The sequence below is a fragment of the Vulpes vulpes genome, chromosome 4 (assembly GCF_048418805.1).
Source record: "Vulpes vulpes isolate BD-2025 chromosome 4, VulVul3, whole genome shotgun sequence".
Taxonomy (NCBI): domain Eukaryota; kingdom Metazoa; phylum Chordata; class Mammalia; order Carnivora; family Canidae; genus Vulpes; species Vulpes vulpes.
The window spans coordinates 27,526,645-27,550,219 of NC_132783.1; the positions used below are offsets into that span (position 1 = coordinate 27,526,645).

Below are 23,575 nucleotides of genomic sequence, written 5' to 3' on the forward strand. Positions count from 1 at the left end.
TTTATTCCCTAATAGATTAAGTCACTTTGCAATCCTAGTGCTTAAGATCATGATGGCATATGGTAGTCATGTGGCAAATATTGATTGGATAACATAGTACAATGCATGACACAAAGCAGGAATGTTATGGATTTTGGTTCCTTTCACCACTGTTGTTCACTCTGCATTCTTATCTCCTGATTCCATGATATGCAGTGGTGATGCTGGTTAGGAGAACTTTATTTCCCTTATTTTGTATCAAAACTCATGAAGCTGAAATTGTGTGCATGCCTGCAAACACAACCTCAATCCATCTCAAATGTATGCATATGTCATCAGTCAAAAATGCGTCTTGAGGGACACCTGGGTGGCTCAGTGGTTAAGCGTCTGCCTTCAGCTCAGGGCATGATCCCAGGGTCCCGGGATTAACTCCCACATTGGGCTCCTTGCATGGAGCCTGCTTCTCCCTCTGCCTCTCTCTCTCTCTCTCTCTCTCTCTCTCCCCCCGCTCTGTCTCTCATGAATAAATAAATAAAATCTTTTTTAAAAATACATCTTGAGTATTAGAAAGACTTTATTCTTTTTTATTGAAGTATAGTTGACACATAATGTTACAGTAGTTTCAGGTGTTCAGTACAGTGATTTGACAACTCTGCATTATACTGTGCTCATAAGTGTACTACCACCTATCACTATATGATACTATTATAATACAAGAAGCTTTGTCTCAATTCCAGGAAAACATATACTCCTGATATTCCTCCTCTGTTTCTTCTTAGTTTATTCATTCAACAAATATGGATTGAGCAACTGGCATGTATTAGGTACTATTCTAGGCACTGAGTTGTAAATAAAATTTTTAAAATTCCCATCTTCATGGAGCTTACATTCCAGTGGAAAGGGTAGGCATAGGGCAAGATAAACAAGTAAAATATACCATATGCTAGGTAATGATAATTACTAAGAAAAACAATAAAGTAGAGAAAGCAGGCAGCATTGTTGACAGGAGGGATTGTGATTTTAGGATGACCAAAGAAGGCCTCATTGAAAAGGTGACATTTGAATAAAGACCCAAAGGAAGGACAAGAAGAAGCTATATGGATATATAAGGAGAAGAACATTCCAGGAAGAAGGAGCAAGTACCTCAAGGTGTTAACATGTCTGGTATATTTGAGAAAAGTGAAGAGTAAGGGAGAAAGAAGTCAGGAGATTGATCAGAGGTAGATCGGTCTTCTGTTTCTCCATGTATCTTACTTACGTGTCTTCTCAAAAGGTAGCTAGAACCTTCTAAAAATTAAAACCAGGGCAGCCCGGGGGGCTCAGCAGTTTAGCACCGCCTGCAGCCCGGGGTATGATCCTGGAGACCGGGGATCAAGTCCCGTGTCGGGCTCCCTGCATGGAGCCTGCTTCTCCCTCTGCCTGTGTCTTTGCCTTTCTCTCTCTCTCTCTCTCTCTCTCTGTATGTTTCTCATGAATGAATAAATAAATAAAATCTTTTAAAAATAAAATAAAATAAAGAAATTAAAATTAAAACCAAATTTCACTCCTCTGCTCAAACATGCTCTAATGGCTTCGTATCCTAGAGTAAATCCAGTCCTAAGAATAGCCTAAAAATATCCTCCATGTTCTTACCATCTGATAATTCTATGACCACATCTTCTGTTCTCTTCTGCTCTTACTGTTCTAGACCTCCAGGCTTCTTTGCTTTGCTCAAACATTCCACACTGTTCCTTCTGTCAGGACCACTTTCTTTTGGCTTTCTGTGTGGCTTTCCCAAGTCACCTTCTCAGTAAAGCATTCTTTGTCTACCCTGTTATAGAATACACTTCCTCCCTCTAGAATTCCCCAACCTCCCTGAGTTAATTTTCTCCATAATAAATACTCTTCACTATCTACCATATTTATGTAAATGCCACAAAGGCACAAACTATTATCTGTTTTGTTCTCTGCTGTATTTCTAACACCCAGAATAGTATCTGACACATTGTTGGCACTTAATACATTTTAATAAATGGATGGATGGGATGAATGAATGCAATAAGCATACAATCTAAGCAAAAAGCCTGCTTGCTATGCAAATGTTGTTTCAAACTGATTTCCCATACCCTCTTCCCTCAAAATTCCCTCACTTAGCCTCCTCCTAAGTGAAATGCTGAAACACCCATAGATGGTACAGTAGAAAGTATATGTGGTTAGGGCTCAAGAGTCATACTGTGGCTTCATTAGGTTATGCCTATTTCAGGCATTTATAAAAATGAGTAATATGTGGTTTTTGTCTTTTGAGGATGTCATAGTCCCTTTGAGGAGAAAGTTGTATACTATGTGACTTGCATAAGAAGAAAGTTTTAATGTAAATATTCACAACTTTCCCTTTGGGTGGCATTTCCTAAATAATTTTTTGAGCTAAGGCAGCAGGGAGCAGCAAATTTGAAACTTGCCTGATTTACAAGACAGAGGAAGAGGAGTATTTCAAGAAAATTTCTCTTCTGCAGAAGAAAGGCCATATTGGAAGTGAAAGAATTAGATGGTGATAGTAAGATGGATGGAGTATGATCAAGCATACTTATATGTGCTGAGATTTTAGCAACAGAGTGCATGGAGAGGAATGAAAAAGAAAGATTTTGGAACTGCTTCCATAAGAATTGGAGGAACCAAGTGGATAAAGAAAAGATTTAGATATTTATGGGTCAAGCAGAGGAATTTTCCTTTCCTTCCTCTAGAATATTTCAGTTTTATGGCTATTTTTTCTTTGTAAGAGCACCCAAATGACTTAGTTGCAAATATACCTCAAAGAAGCTGAATCAGTTTTTATGCAGGGATTTATAAACTGATTGATGAACTGGTCCAAACAAGGACCAGAAAGACCCTTTTCTATCTTCCCTGTCAAGAGATTATCATTGGATTAATTGGATGAGGATTTTTTTTATAAAAATCTCAATTCATTCTTATAATTTCCAAATTGAACATTAAAACTTACTTGAATTGGCTAGAATACTAGGACTCTGAGACTACTGGGGGAATAACTAGAAGTTCCCAGGTGATGCATTTATAGAGGGAATCATTGCTACCACCACCATCACCACCACCATAACTATTTATAACAACTATCATTTCTATACCCCTTATGGTGTATCACATACTGTTCTAGGTGTTTTATGTAAATTACCTCATTAATCAGCTCTTTTTTTTACAGGTAAAGAAACAGAAACATAGAAGTCTAAATAACCTACCCTAGCTCAGAAGCATTGTTGCAAGGATTCAAACCCAGATTGTTTGGCTTCATAATAGATGTTCTTTACACTGTCTTTAATGGTAATGATGGTCCAAACCATCACAATTCATATCTCCCCATTAAACTTAAAATCTTTAAAGTAGGCATGTCTTTTATTCCTAGTGAGATGCTTACTATCTTATGTATACCTGTTGCTGTAAAAACTTGATGTTTTAGGAATAAAGCTGTTAGCAAGAGAAAGACCTTGAATAACCAATTTTGCTGCTTCTGGGATAGATTCTACTTCCTGTGTGCAGAAAATTTATAAAGTAGCCATGAATTGGAACTACTTTGCAAACCTAGGAGCCAAACAGAAATCCGTAGGTACCATCTTTCCACTCCTCCAAACAAAAATCCTTTACATACTCTGTGTGCCAAATACCAGACACCCAGGTATACGAAGGTGAATAAAATCCAACCTCTGTTCTTTTTCCAAATCAGAGTACAGATTACATTTATAAAGGAATAGAGATTAGTTATCTCATAGTTACACTATGCTGTAATCAAAGCCATTGTGAAGAAAGTAGAAGCACCAGTCCATTTAAATTACAAATAGGCATCCCTCACAGAGGATGGATTTCAAAAACATGCCTGTGGCTTTAGAATGATGCACTTGCACCACCACCACCCCCCGCCCAGTGCCTTTTCATACTGCACAGGATATGCAGGAACTCTGTCACTGTTGGGAGTTTTTCTCACTACTCAGCTAGAGAGGAGGAGGGAGCGCCAGGGGAATAATTAAGACAGCCAAGAATTCTTCCTAAAGCTGTAGAACACTCCCCTCCTTTCTGGTTGCTATGTCACCTCATCAGGGTTACAGGGCTGCCTTCCGGAAGCTCCTTACATGTGGATGACATTCCCAAGTCTTACCTTAACAGTTGAGGCTTGAACAACATGGGTTTGAATCGTACCGATTCACTTATACACAGATTTTTTTCTGATAAATACATTGCCATACTGTAAGTACATCATTTTCTCTCCCTCATGTTTTTCACTTAAATTTTGCCCAATTTAAGAAATAGACTGCTATCAATGCTACTGAAGCCCTATCTGTCCCTTCTATCTTCTCCCTGCTTCCCTGTCCCTCCCCAGAAGTCTCATAGTAATAAATACTTTAAGTCATTTCCTGGGTCATCTACATGGGTTTTCCCATGAGCATGTATGCATTGCTGAAGTATGTGGTTTGTTTTGGATTATTTTGGAACTTTATAAAATATTAACAAATTATCTATGTTCTTCAACTTTCTTTTTTCACTGGAAAAATGTTTCTAAGATTTATCCATGTTATGTTATAGCTGCCGGTTCCTGATTTTCACTACCATTTAGTATCCATTGTATAAATATTCCATGCTTTTACTAATCCATTCTCTTACTGAGAGGTGTTTGTTTTCTTCCATTAGAAGCAGTGTTCCTATAAACACTTGTACATGTCTCTTGGGGTCATTTATGCAAGAGCTTTTCTTAATAAAGCTAGGAGTTCAGTTCAGAGCTCATAATGATTATACCAATTTATGTTCCTACTAGCAGCAGATATGAGTTCTACTCCATTTTGTTACTCCACACCTGGCAGATTAGACTTTATACTGTCACCAATCAAATAGGTGTAAAATGTGGTTTCATTTGTAGTACCCCAATAACTACAGTAAGGTTGTGTCCTTCCCAAGTTTATTGGACATTCATTCATATTTCTCTTTGAAAAATGTCTGTTCTTATCCTTGTCTCTTTTTCTATTGGGTTGCTTGTATTTTTCATCTTGATTTTTAGGAATTGTTGGGCAGCCCGGGTGGCTCAACAGTTTAGCACCGCCTTCAACCCAGGGCGTGACTTGAGACCCCGGGATAGAGTTCCACATCAGGCTCCCTGCGAGGAGCCTGCTTCTCCCTCTGCCTGTGTCTCAGCCTCTCTTTCTCTCAGTGTCTCTCATGAATAAATAAATAAAATCTGTAAAAGAAAAAAAAAGGAATTGTTAAGTAGTCTGGTAATTAATCCTTCCTTAGCTATTTGTATAAGTGAATATTTCTCTGCTTTCCTTTTTCAACTTTGTTTTGACATCTTTTTTTTTTATAGATTTGGTTTAAACAAAGTTTAACCTTTGATGTATTTGAATACATCAATCTTTTGTTTTATGATTGGTGCTTTTCCTGTCTTTTCTAAATGGACGTCATAAATCTATTTTCATCTAAAATTTACAAAGTTTTGCTTTTTCACATTAAAACCTTATTCCATCTGAAATTAACTTTTTTGGCAGGTATGAGGTAGTGATCCAATTTCTTATACTCAAATGGACAACACTTGTCCTAGCTTCAATTATAGAATGTGCATCTTTCCTACCTAGAAATTCAACTCTGTCATATATTAAGTTTTTATATATGTTAGGTCTGTTTCTATGACAGCTGTTATTTTCCATTGGCCCACTAATCTATTTCCATTTCAATATTGCGCTCTCTTAAATTATATAACTTTATAATGAACCCATATTTAGCAAGGCAAGTACCCTCTTCCTGTTCTTCTTTAATAAGATTTTGGCTCATTGTAGACCTTCTACATACATTTTCAAATTATCTTGTTCAGTACTGTGAGAGCAGTGACATTTTACCATACTTGCAAGCCAACAAGTTATCTTACCACAGACTCATAGACACTGGCAGAAGATATGAACTCCTGAGCTGGAGTTAAAGGACTTTACTTAAGACACAGCAAGTAGCATAAGCTTTATGTTTGCATCAGTTCTTGTTTCCAAGTCCACTTGGGCAGCATGGATGGGCTCAGATGGATGCTTACATATGCACTGGGTGGCATTATAGGAGAGAAACCCTAAACCTAGGGAACCTGAATCTTTTTTAATTGGCAGTAAGTGTGACTGCTTTTTGCTCCAGAAGGAGACACTGTATCTTTTATTAATTAATTTTTATTTTTATTTTTAAAAATATTTTATTTATTAATTTGAGAGAGAGAGAGAGAGAGTGAGTGAGAGAGCATGAGCAGGGGGGAGGGGCCAAGGAAGAGGGACAAGCAGACTCTCCACTGAGAGGGGAGCCCAATGTGGGTCTTGATCCCAGGACCCCAGGATCATGACCTGAACCAAAGCCAGATGCCCACCTGACTGAGCCACCCTGGTGCCCTGGAGTTACTGTATCTTCCAAGGCTATTCACTATACAAACATCCCTGACAACTCCAGAACAAAAGACAGTGTCTCTTACCTTATGTATTCTCTTATCTTTAAACTTTCTGCTGTATCTGGAGTATTACACATTTTCATTCCTCCTATTGTTGATTTTTTTCCTTTACCTTTTTGTCTGAATCAAATTTGCTAGGGGTTTGCTATTTTTATTAGTCTTTTCAAAAACCAACATTTCATTTTTGTTTCTCTTCTATTACATGCTTGTTTCTATTTCCATTCTTTTCCATATGATTTTCCTTTTCCAACTTTCTTTGGGTTTATTTATTTTTAATTCCAATCTTTAAAAATGTTTATTACACTCTTCTCTTTAACTCTGGAGTTACCAGAATTGTGTTTAAAACTTTGCAACTGGAGAAATTTTTAGCTCTCATCTTATTTTTATAATTTCTGTGTTCTCATGATAAGCTGTCAGTCACAACAAACAATTCCAAATTTAAAAGGCTTAACACAGTACATGTTTATTTCTTGTTCATTCAAAGTCCATCCTAAATATTTCTATATGTGACACATAGAATAGGCTTCTTCCTTTTTTTAAATTGCCAACATTCTCAACATGCAGTTCTGTATGTTTTAGATGAAGAGGAAGCAAGAGTGTAGAAGATTGTGCAGGATATTCTGTGTTCAGGCCTAAAATACATGCATCACTTCTACCTACATTCCACAGGACTGATCTAAGTCTCCTAAATATAAAAGAGTTTATAAAACTGGGGTTTAAGTCCACACCCAGGATTGATAGGAAAATCAGAACCCTTGCCACAATTTCTAATGGTCAGAAAATGTGTTCTGTATGATACCAATTCTTTCCAATTACTGGATGTAGACTTCTATATGTATCAATGAAATCAATTTACTTTTATTGTTCACATTATTTGCAACCTTATTGGTTTTTCTTTTTATATTCCTCCATTTTATTTTTTATTGAAATACATTTGATGTGCAACATTGTGCAGATTTAAGGTGTATGTGCCAATTTTATCAATTTATATATAAATAATATAAATCTCTAAGTATGATTTTTTAAAATTATATCCTGTTATTTTTATAGACTTTTCTTCTTTATTATTAGTATTTTTTCTTTTAAAGAATAATTTTGTCTGACATTAATTATGGCTATATTACTTCCTTTTGGTTAAATTTGCCTGGTGTCCTGAAACTCTGACTAGATATATTTTGAACTGTATTGGTTTTCCTTGTGTCTTCAACTCTTTTTAACGTATTTCCCATCTTTTATCTCTATTGCTTTTTTCTGAATAATTTCTCTTTAGCAAAGAATTTTCCATTTTATTAATTCTGTCCACCATAGTATCTATCTGCTGTTTGTTACATTGAATATTTACTTTTAATTGCTATACTTTTATTTCTGTATCTCTTTTCCCAAATCTACCTAATCTGTTGCTTATTTGTGAGGTTTTTACCTCCTCTTTTCACCTTTTAAGACTTCTTTCAACATATAAATTTATTTTCTAGTATATTCTCTGTATTTGTACATTTCCAGGACCCAAGTTCCAATTGTTTATAATTTCTATGACACTGTTTGTGGTGGCTTAGTTTCTCACGTGTTTTTGTGATTTTTCTTTTACTGTAAACTTTTCTTCACAATACAACACAATCCTTTGGACTTTCCTAACTTATTCCTGTGTTTCTTTCTGGCACATATATGAGGCCATTACAGACCTGAGTCTGGTTTAAATGGGTCCAGAAATGAAAACTTTTAGCTTGTGATTTTCCATATCATATAGACAGTGAAAATTTTGATTCTAAATCCATGGTTGAATCTTCCAGTGGCTACAAATTCCCAGGAGAGTTTTTGGCCCATATTTAAATCTCTTTTAGTTAGTTTTCTTTGCTTCTTGCCTCTGTGAGGAAGGGTTGTTTATTCAATTATTTATAGTGAATACTTTTCCTGTGTACCTGGCTTTTCCTGAGCACCTAGCTTTTCCTGAGCATGGCTTTCATGCTGGAGGGTCACTAATGGAGATTTCTGCTCTGGGAAGATGCAAAGTTCAAGGCATCCTGGATATATACATTCTCCTAGGATACCCAGTTGCTTCTTACTTACTTCCCTAGACTCATATGCCTGCTTAATTCCCGGCAGCTTCTTCCATTTATTAATAAAGTGCTTTTAGGATTTTATCTGGCATTTTTCAATGAGTTAAGAGAATTCTGAAAGAATGTCTTTGTTATTTTTTTAAGTGGCATTTAAATACTGTTGAAAACAGTACAGATATTTGTGGGAGAAATCATCATTTTTGTAATCTACTGCTAAAGCTTGGTGCCTCAGTGAATTGGTGGGTCCCTTCAAATGACTCTACCAATGATCAGAATTAGTGAATTCTGAATGGCATATAGATTGGGACTACTGTTCATATGAGGCATGTGAAAGTCCAGTGCTTGCTCTCCTACTAAGTGACTTTGTTAAACTTTCTGGTGTGAAGCCACCTTTTGGGGCTTAAGTTTTCTCCTAAGATGCATTGATTTATCTAGTATATCTTCTCGAGTATTATGGGTTACAGAGATTCTGGGAGATACTGAGCTCTTTGACACCTACCCACTGGCAGCAGGAGCCCCTTAGCCAGTCACCTATAGTCTCCAGTAGTCTTATGTCTTTATCCCAATGTGCCACAGAAATACCATTTTCTGTGTGCACTCTGTCATGGACAAGGTTAAGAAGTATGGTCTAGAAAACCTTCTAACAGTCTTTCTGTCACTAAAACTCTTGATTCTAAAGTTAACTTTAGAAGGGATCAACTATTAATGCACTTTTCTTCTCTGGGCACTTGTTCGATGAATGAGCATATTGTACCCAAGAGAAAGGAGGGTGGGTTTTGCACAGAGTTACTTTGAACTAAAATCTTCAAAAGGAGTTGCACATCTTTTTGAATGAGGAAAATCCCAAGAATTTTGCGCTAAGTGACTTGTTTAGAGCTAGTAATGGCATTCTAGGATAATAGTTTTGCTGATTTGAATAAGCCAAGGCCCTTGATGGCTCCTTGACACAAATCTTTTTTTTTTCTAATAACTAGTTTCATTGTGCTTCTTCACCTCCTCACTTTTTTCTCCCATGAGTACAGTATTATAGACACAGCTTACATGACTTTATCTCCTTTTCTTTCTTTTTTTGTCTATATTTAATAATTTATTCCTTTGTTTTACTTTGTTTTCAATCCCTCCATTTCCCTGGTATTTTTGAACAGCTTGAAATAACAGAAGCTGGTTTCACTTCCCAAAGACTCCTTTGCATAAAACCTATGAAAAACAATGATTGGTTTTATTAATACCTGAAAGTATGGGTCCCAAGATGCTCCACTTCTGGCTGTTTCTAGCATGATCCTGAGTCATGCTTTAAGAACAATGTTTAGCACTCAGCAATGCAGAGTTCAGTCTGGCCCAGAACTGAACGGTATTCAGTCTGGCCCAGAACTGAATGGTATTCAGTCTGGCATTGTTTATTTTGGGATGTAGTGTGTTTTTAAAACAACAGATTCCTGTCTCCACTCCACTTCTGCAAAATCTGAACCTCCATTAGTAGGGGTCAGAGAATGCAGTTTTACAAAACTTTAGTTAGCTTTTGGGATGACTTCTCTGGAAACAGCTGAAAGAATTAATCACTTGGCTGGAAAATGGAGGAAATATTGAATATATATACATTATATATACTTTATATATAATATATATAATATCTGTAGTTTTTAACTGTATAAAATAAATATACATTTGTCCTTGAAGGATATAGCAAATATTTGCCTGATAAGGAAGACTGTAGCAGGGTATTTTGGTCAGAACGAGTGTTTGAGTGCAGAGTGAGAGTCGATGGTGTATCTTTGAGAACCATGAATTGTCTAGTGTGACTAGGCTGATGCCAGATACAAGAGGTAGAAATGACAGAAGATGGATCAGGAAGTATATTAGGACTAAACTGTGAAAAGACTTGAGTGATAAGGAATTGCATTTTTATTTCATAGCCAATAAAAGTCACCAAAAGATTTATAAACATGACAATAAAAAAACCATGACAATAATGTAGCAAGGTTTTTATTTCATAATATAATCATGACAGCAACATGGAGGGTAAATCCAAGGGAAAGCAATGAAACCAATTACAGATTATTAAAGTAGCTCAAAAGAATGATTATAAGGCAGAAGCCAGGGACACGGAGAAACGGGGCATAGATTTGAAATTATTCATTTACTCAGTAAATATTTGTTCACTATGTGGTAGGCCCTGTGCTAGCTGCTAGAAAAAAAAACAAAACAATCTATGAATTTTCTAAGACAAATTAATATGTAGCATGTGGTGTGCATGTGAATGTGCAAGTGTATGTATATGAATAGAAGAGCTATTTTTTAAATAATGGTGTTTTCTTTGTGGAAGAAATATAAATAAATTCACATTTTTATTGGAGATTATTGAATTTTCTTTTTTTTTTTAATTTATTCATGAGAGACACACAGAGAGAGACAGAGACATTCACAAAGGGAGAAGCAGGCTCTTCTCAGGGAGCCCAATGCAAGACTCGATCCCCAGACCCCAGGATCATGCTCTGAGCTGAAGGAAGATGCTCAACCACTGAGCCACCCAGGCATCCCATTATTGAATTTTCTAAGGTGTCTACAATAAGAATGTGTCACATTTTAAAAATGTTATAATTTTAAAATGTACATATTGGTTTGCCTCTCAGAACAGTAGTGAGAAAATAGATGTATGAACAAACAGCTATATAGTTATAAGGCAATTGTTATAATAGAGAAATATTGACAAATTGCTGAAAGCATGAGAGCCCTAGCATCGAAGTGTCCCATCAAGAGACAGGGAATCTTCATGAAGGAGGCAGCATTTCAAGTGAAGCTTGTAAGATTTGTTGGAGTCCCAGAAAATAAATACTCCAGAAAAGGGCAATAGCATTGGAAGATTAATATAAGTAAATAAGCAGACATCAGATTCTGAAGAGTCTTGTATTTTTTGCAGAAGTGTTCAGAATTTATTTTATATACTCCATTTTGAAAATGCAAGCAGGAGAAAGATAAGCAGATGTTCATGCCATGAATGAAGTTACACATTAGCAGTACAGATGTTAGGTTGAAGTGATGTGGACCATGGGATGAAATTAGAGGCAGACAGGAAAATCAGTAAAGAGACACTTGTGATAGTTTAGGTGATAATTAACAGGTAACAGTGATTTGATTGGTTGGGTAGTATGTGTGCGCACACATGTGCACACATGACACATGTGTTTGATGGGTAGATGGCCAAACGAGCAGAAATTACTTTTTTTCCCTTAAATGAGAGGATAATGGCGTTATTCACCATAATAGGAAATACATGATTAAGAGACTGATGAGAAATTATGGTGAATTTAAGGTACGTGTGGGATCTTCAAATGGAAAATTTTAGTAGGCAAATGTGTATATGAATATAGACCTCATGAAAGAGATAAAGAGGTAAAAAGTAAGATTCGATGATTGCTTATATGCAATTGGAGGGGATGGTTGTGAGATACTCAAATACAAGATAAAGAATGAGGAAAAGTTTCTTTCTCCCCCCCCCCACCCCCAAGAATGAGGAAAAGTTTAAAAGAGGAGTGAAATACTGAGTTTGACCTTGGACATGTTATAAATTATTGTGTGATTATTAAAATGTAAACTCTCATGATGCTCCAGACTGTCTGGATTCAAATCCCAGCTCTAGCACCTGTTGAGCATCTCCCCATGAGCAAATTATATAACTTCCATGAGGCTCAGTTTCCTTATCTATATAATAGAATTAATATTAATCTTAACCCATAGAATAATTGCAAGAATTAAATGAGATAGCTTGTGGAAGGCACGAGAAGTAATATCTGGAGCATAATAAGTGTGAGTTATTATTTGGATTACTTGGAAAAATGAAAGAATTTGGGCCTTAAATGGTGAAAAATGTAGCTATGTGAAACTCTTCTTGTGTGAAGAAAACGTTCTTTGTTGTGTAGTTACCATAGAGAAGATAATCTCTCTATCTTTACTTTGGTCCATGTATCAAAATGGTGCAAAACAAGTAGTTTCCAATAGAAAGAATAACTGACATGCAGTCAAGTTTTTGAAATTCAGTTTGCAGTTGTTCAGAAATAGATGATAAGAAAACAAACTTGTGATTGTTTCTCAAGACAGGACTTTATTGTATCCATCATGACCATGAGGCTCTCTTGCTGTTTTCCAGGCATGGTAGATTATTTTGATCTCCAGGCAGGGTAGTTGGAAGACACCTTTTTCATTTAATGTCCTTAATCATCATTTCCTTTTTCTTACGAGTAAGTATTGCAGATCCAGAAGTGAGCCACCAAAGGGAAGAGAAAGCCTGGAATATGATGTTGTTTAGTCATATCCTCTGAATTACTGAGTCATATTGTTATATCTTTTTGTTTCTTAGAAGAAACTGCAAAGAAATGAGTATTTAGGCTTTCAAGGTTTTCTTGATCTTATCTTCTTAAATGCAAAAAATAAGTGGATTTTAAGAGAGGTGGATAAATTTTGAAGGTTTTTTTTTTTTTCTGAAAGAATAAATGAATCATATGGTCTGATTATTTAAATATCTACCTCTGGTGATAATAAAATTACCAGCCGATTCACATATCTCTTCAGATCTTTATTCTTAGAAGAACTAATACTTGTGTCTATTGCATCATTGTTCTAGGTACTCTGCATATTTTAATGAATTTAATGTGCACAACAGCTCTGAGGGTGAGGTAGGAGCTATTGTTACATACAATTTTAGAGATCAAGAAATTAATTTGCCCTAGTAAGCGGCAGTTTGACTCAAAAGTTTATGAGCTTAATCCTCATACTCTAATGTATATTATTTTAAAAGAATTGATGAAAAATCACGATGAGGGTTATAGATATGTATTTTGAGTTACAGATGTATTTTTAAAGAGTTTGAAAATATATATATAAATATATTAGGAGCCTCATTACATATCTTTAGTAAAGGTTGTACAAAATCATTACAATTTTTAAAAGTATTTTACATGTCTTTTGGTATTCACAACAACTCTATGGGTAAAGCAGAAAACAATACTTTTGTCCCCATTTTCAAATAAGAAAATGAGATTCAACAAGTTTGCATGGCATATGGTAGAGTTGGGACAAGAAAAAGATTTGTCCAGTGTCTTTCCCATCAGGCCATCTTCCTACTTTCATAAACAGTAATCCCATCGCACCTTTGCAGAATAGAGAAATCATAGGGCAAAATGTGACATTTTTTGAAATAGATGTTTTGCTCAACCACAGGTAAGTACAAAGTAAGGTAAACATTTACTATTGGTACTGAATTTAATACCAAATCTAAATTTCAAGTGAAGAGTAGCTAAACCATTTTATTCATTTACGTATATATCTGTCATCTATCTATCTATTGGAACTATAAGATCCAATCTTATCAATTCAGTTTTAGAAATGACAGTTTTTCAAAAGGAACATTTTGGAAATTAGACTATCTTCATTGCCTGTTGCTCTTTTAAATATTTTTTCTTAAATAAAAGTGTTTCTAAGAAGAATCAAAAATTATATTTGATCTCATTTAAAGCCATTCTAAAAACCAATCTCTCCATGTTATTATTCACTGAGAGTAGTTTTGAAATAATTACTTATGATTGTATCATAGATTAGTACGGTTTATCCCTTTTTGTTCGTTTGTTTTTAAAATTCACGATACTCTTGGGAGGTTAATCACGTTGCTCTGCTACACATTGTGCATTAATAAAATAATAGTGTTTAGAACATTCTAGAGCTATCTTTTCCAAGTTGCTACTTCAATTCAGTAAACCAGGTTTCCTTCCAGTCATAGTGATTTTCTGGAACCTACTCTGAAAGTAAGAACAATAGATATCCCCTGAGTTTGTTACAAATCTGAGACATAACTATTGGAGAAAATTGATAAATGAGATATATAGAAAGGCAAATAAATTAAGGAAATGGATGAGGGTGGAGAGGGAAGTGGTAGCAGTAGCTAAAAAATTAGGACAACTTTTTTCTTGCTAGTTTACTCTTCCTGCAGAAAAAGTCTAATCAAAAATCTAATCAGTCTATGCTCTCAAAGGACTTAAGAACATGCCTTCTGGCTAGCAGCTTCATCCTTGAGTTAAATTTTGTCTACAGTGAAGTAGACCAGATAATGAAGGAAAGGCTAGCTAATGAAGTCACATAAAGTTGATCTATTTATTTTTTGTTTGTTTTTTTTGTTTGGTTGTTTTTTTTAATTTTTATTTTTTATTTTTTGTTTTAAGAATGTCAAAGTTATTCCAAGTTTATTGAGAATCCGAATGGTCTTACAGAAAATAAAGCCTTAGGCCCTGAGTTTGGAGCCACATTCAGTCAAGTAGACTGATGCAATGATAAGCATTGCACCACATAGAAATAAAAGGTGACCATGGCTTTTTTTTTTTTTTAAGATTTTATTTATTTATTTGAGAAAGAATGTGCATGTGCACACACACTAGCCTAGTTTTTGAGGGGGTGGAGGACAGAGGGGGAGGGAGGGAAAGGGACAAGCAGACTTAAGCTGAATCCTATGAGGGCCCCATCTCAAGATCCTGAGATCAGGACCTAAACCTAAATTAAGAGTTGGACGCTTAACCAACTGAGCCACCCAGGTGCCCTGTGACAGTCGATTTTTAAGTTGGTGCTGTAGTGTCCATGTAAGTAATCACTCTATAAATTCCCTCACTCTGTATTATGCATGAGACAATCCTCTTTTTTACATATACTTCTCAGCATACAATCTTTCTTATTCTGACGGATATTTTTAAAATTTACCATATCTCCCACACCAAAATTGTGGTGAAGGTGAAGTAGTATAGCTGAGGGTAATGGAGTATCCACCCTTCCTTGTCCATGTCCTCCTATAGACAGTCTTATATGTGTCTTCCTAAAAATCAAATAAATTCTCTGTTTGCCTATATTTTATTTAATTTTCTCTTTCTCCTCTATGTTCTTACAGCATTTAACTCATGCTTCTGCTATGGAATCTGTTATCTAATATATATGCTTTATATTTGTCTCTACTGCTTGATAATAGCCATCATATTATATTCATCTTCATATTGTTCTCTTACACCCAGCAAAATTACTCCTTGTGCATAGTAGACATTTAATAATTGTGAGATTAATCCATGAGAACACTATTTCCCTATATTTTCTTTACCTCTATTTTTTTGTGAAGCATATTTTCTTCTATTTTCCTTTTTAAGAAACAAAATTAGATTTTATTATTTGAAGAATGTGCTAAATCCTAGATCATTCCTTTCTTGATGATTAGTATAACAGTCCACCAACAGGAAGCCCCCAAGAGATTTTTAGAATCATACCTGAAACAGATACCAGAAGCAGATATCAATGAGTCTAGATATATGTCAGAAAGAAAAGTCATCATTAGTTGATTATCACTTTCTTTGCAAAATTTGTCCTAGTCCTGTTCTTGTAAGGTCCTGCAAGCCCTGTTCTTGACTGGCATGTTGATTAGCCTTAATGCTGTGGCTAGAGAACAGGGATGGTTAGTGGTAACTATGGACATACTAGGCACTGTACTTTCCATATGCATTATTTCATTTAATCCTATGTGGTAGGCACAAAGAATGTAAGTGATTATCCCAGTATCACACATTAGCACGTGAAGGAGCCTGGCATCCAAACCCACATAGTTTGCTTCTAGCCCTTACACTTAACCACAACATATTCTGTTCCTGTCAAATTTCCCTTTCTGGAGAAAGAATGAATTGAAATGATAAAAGGCAAGTTGAATTTTCTCATGGAAATAAAATTAGTATGGAGCGTTATTTGCTAGGTACGTTTAATGGCCCTTTTCCTTATATTTTTTTAAAAGATTTTATTGATTTATTCATGAGAGACACAGAGAGACAGGCAGAGACAGGCAGAGAGAGAAGCAGGTTCCATGCAGGGAGCCCGATGTGGGATTCCATCCCGAGACTCCAAGATCACGCCCTGGGCCAAAGGCAGACGCTCAACTGCTGAGCCACTCAGGCGTCCCCCTTTACCTAATTTTTAATAAAAGTGACTATGAATATATTTAATGTATTGAACATATTTAACCTATTGAGTGCATGACACGTACCAGTATGTGTATGTGAATTAGGACAACTAAGTAATGAAACATCTTAAATTATAATAAATGTACACTATTTCATTATACTGTTTGGAAGGGTTCTTATCTTCTTAATCTGTGCCTTATTTTCTACAAAGCAGAAGAGGAAGTAATAGTTTTTACTATAACTATGATATTCAGAAAGCCTTCTCTGGTGGGATATTTATAGACATTCTCAAGGAGGATATTGTGAATACTGGGCCACTTCATAGATTTTTGCAGTTTTTCTTTTCATTCAACAAAGCTTCCCATAGAAAGAGCAAATAGAGAAGATCAAATTTTTAATTATTATATTTTATACATCTTTCAAAATGAAGATCGATTCTTCTTTTATTACTTTTCTAGATCTTTCTATCCTTGACTTATTATTTCATTGTCATTCATAACTTTATCTTAGCTGAATTTTTAACTATTTAATTCTTTACCACAATTTCACTATACAGTTGATCTTCGAATAACATGGGAGTTAGGGGTACCAATACCCAGGCTGTTGAAAATTTCTGTATAATTTTTGTCTCCCCTGGAACTAAATCGTTAATAGCCTATTGTTGACCAGAAGCCTTACCAATAACATAAATAGCCAATACATATTTTTTTAAAAATTTTTTTATTATTATTTATTTATGATAGTTACAGAGAGAGAGAGAGAGGCAGAGACACAGGCAGAGGGAGAAGCAGGCTCCATGCACCGGGAGCCCAATGTGGGATTCGATCCCGGGTCTCCAGGATCGCGCCCTGGGCCAAAGGCAGGCGCCGAACCGCTGCACCACCCAGGGATCCCGCCAATACATATTTTTTATGTTACATGCATTAGATGCTTGTATTCTTAAAGTAAGCTAGAGAAAGGAGTTATTAGAAAATCATAAGGAGGGGATCCCTGGGTGGCTCAGTGGTTTAGTGCCTGCCTTTGGCCCAGGGCATGGTCCTGGAGTCCCGGGATCGAGTCTCACATTGGGCTCCATGCATGGAGCCTGCATCTCCCTCTGCTTGTGTCTCTGCCTCCCTCTCTCTCTGTGTCTCTCATGTATAAATAAATAAAATCTTTTTTTAAAAAAAAGAAAATTATAAGGAAAAGAAAATACATTTATACCACTGTACTATAAAAAAATCTGCATATAAGTAGACCAATGCAGTCCAAACCTTTGTTGTTCAAGGGTCAGCTGTACAATATATTTTAACCCTGAAAGCATTAATGGTGTTCAAACTGAAACATGACTCAGATTGATTCTGAATCCAGAAACATAAAACTTTTAATCTTGCTTTCAAATCCTGCATTTTGTTTTCTGATTGTGTATAATGCTAATTTTCAGATGGGTAATTTTGCCCCCTGGGTTCGGTCATTTGACAATGTCTGCAGATATTTAGCTGTCAGGACTTAGGGTATTACTGGCATTTAGTGAGTAGAGGCCAGAGATGCAGCTAATCATCATTTACTCCACAGGAACCCCCTCACCCAACTCCCCCAGTTATCCCATCCAAAATATCAAGAGTGTTGAAGATAAAAATCTTGATTTATTCACACCCTTATTGAGAACATTGCTTTGCTACCTTTTCAGCTACTCTGAAGGATTTTTAGACATTGTACAGAAAAGTTAATAAGTCTGATTTGTGAGGGAATTTTTACATTCAAACGAAAGTCATGCTTCAAAGTCAAAGAGACAGGGGATCCCTGGGTGGCGCAGCGGTTTAGCGCCTGCCTTTGGCCCCGGGCGCCATCCTGGAGACCCGGGATCGAATCCCACGTCGGGCTCCCAGTGCATGGCGCCTGCTTCTCCCTCTGCCTGTCTCTGCCTCTCTGTGTGTGTGTGACTATCATAAATAATAATAATAATAATAATAATAGAAGTTGAAATAGCTTCTGTAGAGAATGGGCAGTGGCTGGGTTTGAAGCTAAAGAGACAGGTGCATCTTGATTCAGAGAGCTCATAAACTTTGTGCTGGAAATAAACAAGGGCTCATTTCTTGCTGAGTAGACTAGAATGCAGGGCAGAGTTTTAGCTATAGCAAGGCACTTGGGAAACCAATAGAAAACTAAGGAGAAGCACAACTGGACAAAAACAGTGATAGTTAAGGGAAACAATTGTATCTTGATGGACACGGGAGGTCCCAGGTTTATGGTGCAAGATTGATTCTTAGTCCCAGCTGCAGATGGGAAGGGAGGTCTTACTCATGTTTCAAGCATTAGCTCCACACTTACTAGAATAAAGTGTAGCGTGTTGTTGTTGTGGATGCTCAATAAATATTTGTTGAAATGAATAAATGCCACATACTGTACTGGGCACTGAAGATATATACATTGCTAAAGAAAACAGTCTTTTCTTGTATAAGCTGGTTTGATTCATATTTTTGGCCTTTTGAGACTGAAAGAGAAATACATGATATAAGCAAGAAGCACAGTGTTCTCTAGCCAAAGGAGGGCCATTTGATCCAATCTCAAGAATTCAGAGACATATTCCCAGAGGAAGTGAGATTTGTACAGTATGTCAAAGATGGGGCAGTATCACTTTATTCTTGTAAGGATGGGTCCATGTGGGCTAAGGTAGGCAGAAATTCACCCCCTTCCCTGAATTCCTTTACCTTCCTCACCAGAGAAAAGTTGTTCAGGTCTGGAAAATCCAACAGAAGCTTCTAGTCTGGGTAAGCTTTACACACATTAATTGTGAGCCACCTCCCTATCTTAAATACTTTAGCAAGTACCATATGTAGAGATTCCAAAGTTAAATTGCACTAAATTAAGGTCAGTTGATTGAAGATGAGATGAAAGGGTGGGAGACAAGGATTTTATGTTAAGTATCATCACTTGAGTAATGTTACTAACCATTGCAGGGGAGCTGTTGAATATTCCTACTTCAGTTCCCTTTTAGGCAGCATGAAATTTGTATTGTCTCTCATGTGATATTAATCAGTACCAAAAAAAGGACTCAGAATGCTTGGAGCAAGGAGTACTAAGAAAATTCATTTTCTTATTCGAGATACATGTTCAGGTACATTTACTGGAAAACACATTTCTCTGTACTAACCCATAATTTAGATATTAGATTATAGAGCAAAAATAGCTGTATTTTTCTAATGAAATAAAAAAAATTTTTGCTCCTTCAGGCTTATGTTTTAAATTGTTGGACTTAATTCTTGCTAATGTGTCTTTTTTACGTTAGATGTGGTATACATGCTTTAAATAACCTGATAGTTATTAGAATATTTCCCAGGGAATCTGATTCATAAAATGAGGCTGAGGGAAAGACAGTCCTTTGTTTGTTTGTATCAGATTCCAGAAATCTACTAGTTCTGAGGAAAAAGCTAAAAATGTATTTATTTGTAAGTTATTTTATGTTTTTCAAGACACTTTTTAATCATATATTAATTTAATCATTCCTCATAATCATTCTGAGTTAAGTATTATAATTTTACCCATTTTTATACTTTAAGAAAGTAAGGGGGTTAAAGAGCTTGGCCAAAGACCCAGGAGTTACTGGGGTACAATCAAGTTACATGGGTTGCCTCACTCACAAGGATCAAGTCTGTGCTAGCTAGCCTCCTTCTTGTGGAAAACTGCTTCTCTACCTTCACCTCCCATGTATGTTCTGACTAGGAGCTGCCTCATCTTGTGACCTCAATTCCCTGGGCAACACTAACTGACCTTGGAGTGGCCACTTGACCTAAACTGGACTAATAATAACTCTGCTGGCCCAGCTCATGAATACATGAAGGGAGCCTAGACAATTAGAACCTTACCTCACTTTTTTTTTTTTTTCAACCTGGACAAAGAGAGGCATGGAGGTAGGTGAGGGAGGTGATGTGGAGAGAGGTTTCTCATCTCTGTCTCGGATGCTGTCCTCTGGGAGCCAGAAGAAGCCACTGGAAGTTAACCCAGTAGGCTCATCGCGAGTGCTGGTCCAGGAGAAAGAAGCTGACAGACAGAGAGGCACCTGGCAGCACTCATCTCTCTGATCCAGTTTTCCTTCATGACAACTGTGTTTTTAACCTGCTGCCTGTCTGGTTTCCTGAACCAATAAATACCTCCTCTTCCTTCTGACTAAGCTAGTTCTAGCTGGGTTTTTGCAACTTCCCACAAGGTCCTGACTCACACAACTATGAAGAGGCAGAACCAGAATTCAAATGGATTCTCTTTCCCCCATTTCCATGCTGTTTCTACCAAACTACAATATCCATCATGCCTCTGTTCTGGGGATCTTAAGTCCTTCTGGAATTAATGTTCATGTACACTGGGCATAGTAGATGAATTGTGCCAGGTGCAAGTTTCTGGCTTTCTGTCTTGGCTGTCATGATTTATGCTTCCTGAAAATTCCAGAGTGGTATTTCTGGTAAGAAAAGTTAAACAGCCAGGTGGACTCAGGATAAGATAAGTTCTGGGCTGAAGGAAGTTGTTCAGATTTTGTACATTTAGAGCTGCCTGGAACTCTTTGTTGTTAGGTATCTGATCCCATTTTCCCCCTTTCAGTGAGAAAAGCCAAAAAAGTGGAAACATGAAGGTTTTTGTCTGTGTCTCTCTCTGCCTCTCTCTCTGTCATGAATAAATAAATAAATAATCTTTAAAAAAAAGAACTATACCAGATCATTTGATGTAATTATACCCCTTGCTCATTGTATTCACTAGAGTCAAATAACTGATTCTTCCTGAATGACAGGAGGCAGTTCTTCACTCTTCTGAATTCATTATGTATGTTACCACTGCATATTCCAACACCTTTTATTTATTTTTTTAAAGATTTTATTTATTTATTCATGATTTATTTATTTATTTATTTATTTATTCATCACATACAGACAAAGGCAAAGACACAAACAGAGGGAGAAGCAGGCTCCCTGCAGGGAGCCCGATGTGGGACTCGATTCCAGGACCCCTGGATAACGACCCGAGCCAAAGGCAGACTCTCAACTGTGGAGCCATCCAGGTGTCCCTCCAACATCTTTTAAAATCTTATCTCTAATCCATTCCACTTGTTTTAAGAAAAATCTTGGTTATTCAGATGTCATGGAATCCTTGACCCAGATTCTTATTCTCAAATAACATATAGATTTACACTAAAAAAGCATGTGCATTTATAGACATATAATGCATGCATTATATACATATAATTAATCTAGACTTTATCTTTAATAAATTACAAGATTTTTTGGCATAAAAGTAGGACACTCAATTAAATAATTTTTTCAAGCCTTATAGTTCTTATTATATTCTTCAAATAACTTTGTGATTGATAAATCTTTTTAAATTCATTTCAACTTAGAGGAAAATAAATTCATTTATAAAGACTACATTATGCTCTCTATAGTCACAAATTAATATATTCATAGGTTATATCATTTATGACAAGAAAACATCTCTGCTTAGTTCTTGACCATTGGGTAGGGCCATTTTCATTGAACTAATTGCATAATAGCAACGACAACAGTAACAGCAACAAATACTGATTCAATATAAATATTTAATGAAGAATACTAAAGACAAAACCAACCTGAGTTCCATAATTCAATTAAGAGAGTGACCAAGATTACAGTGAAGATTTTTAGAAGGTCAAATCAAATTCTGCTTGTGTTCTCACTGACCTGCAATGCTGTGTGACAGGATTCAGTGCCAAGTCAGTTTTAGCTGTCTCTTTTTTCCTTACCATGCTCGCAGCTTCTACTGCCATAAGTAGAGGCAATAAAAGGCAATACAAGTCAGAGGCAAAAACAAAGGGAAGCAGACACTTGCTTGAGTTTTCGAGTTTCTCTTCATCCTGGTTTATGTACTTTCTGTGAATATGTATGTGATTTCTTTTTCTTTGCCAGGTCACCTGATTTCTCAAGTCCTGGCTTAGGAAATGTGATGAGTAGGGAGGTGTGCCATTGGCTCACAGAAAACTGTGTTACAAGTGCCATTTGTTTTATTTTTACTGAACTAACTTTAATATGCCATGTAATTACAAAGCTTGATTATTTATATTCTGAGGTTAACAAAGGTAAGGATTAGTCTATTTTTTTAATTCCCATTTCTCCTAGAGCAGTTCTGCTTTGCTAACCTCTTACATTCCAAGATATCATTTGCCAGGACAATGATTGACATTTTGATATCCGATGCACAAATGATCTCTCCAGAATAACTGGAAATTTTAATATTTTGGGGTTCTGAAATAATCCATAGAGGTAAGCTATAGAATTTGGTGTAGAATTTGTTTTTCCCCCAAGAGAGACAAAATGCTGATATTTATCTAAATTTAGTGGATGATTTAGAAGAATTTAAGAAATCACTTCTTCCTAAAGAATTTGTTAAAGGCTCTGAGTAGCTGAAAAGTCAACAACAAAATTACTCTCAATATTACACACGTCCACACTTTCCTCACTTATAAAAACCAAATTTAATTACACATCAGATACTGCACTATTTGCTATATATACATTTATTTTTTATATATACATAATTTTTAGTTTATTTTATTAAAGATTTTATGTATTTATTCATGAGAGACACACAGAGAGAGGCAGAGACATAGGTAGAGGGAGAAGCAGGCTCCAGGCACAGAACCCAATCCGGTACTCAATCCCAGACCCCGGGATCATGCCCTGAGCCAAAGGAAGACGCTCAACTGCTGAGCCACCCAGGAGTCCCTATATATGTAATTTTTATACATATATTTCCTTTGCTTAAACTTCACAGCAATGTGCACGGATCAGGCATAACTACCCCTCTTTTGCAAATGAGAAGGCTGGGACTATGCAATTAAGTATCTTTCCCTCACTCACAGCTAATAAACAACCAGGACTACACACCTAACCCCTATGTTATACTCTTTCCTTTAGGGGGGCTTATTAAAAATAGCAATAAAACAAATTTAAAATTTGACATTCTGCAGTATTGTGGGAAGGAGACCCGCCTGGAGCTCTATTTCTTCCTCATCACTAATCTGCATCCTAGTAAGTGAGGGCATTCTTCCTAAACTATAGCTCCAAACTGTTATATTTGGTGAGAATTCTTTAATTATACTAGCAGATTAGGACGTGAATTCATAA

The 23,575-nt window shown here is 36.2% G+C and overlaps 2 long non-coding RNA genes across 5 annotated transcripts in view; one reads left to right on the forward strand and one right to left on the reverse strand.

Annotated features, from left to right (window-relative positions):
• Positions 1–23,575, forward strand: part of LOC112930978 (uncharacterized) — a 156,768-nt gene that overhangs the window by 66,645 nt on the left and 66,548 nt on the right. The window lies entirely within an intron of this gene.
• On the reverse strand, positions 10,366–22,324 carry LOC140598447 (uncharacterized). The gene is made up of 2 exons (XR_012000878.1): positions 22,133–22,324; positions 10,366–12,763 (listed from the first exon to the last, which is right to left on the reverse strand). It is a non-coding gene; the product is annotated as an uncharacterized lncRNA (long non-coding RNA).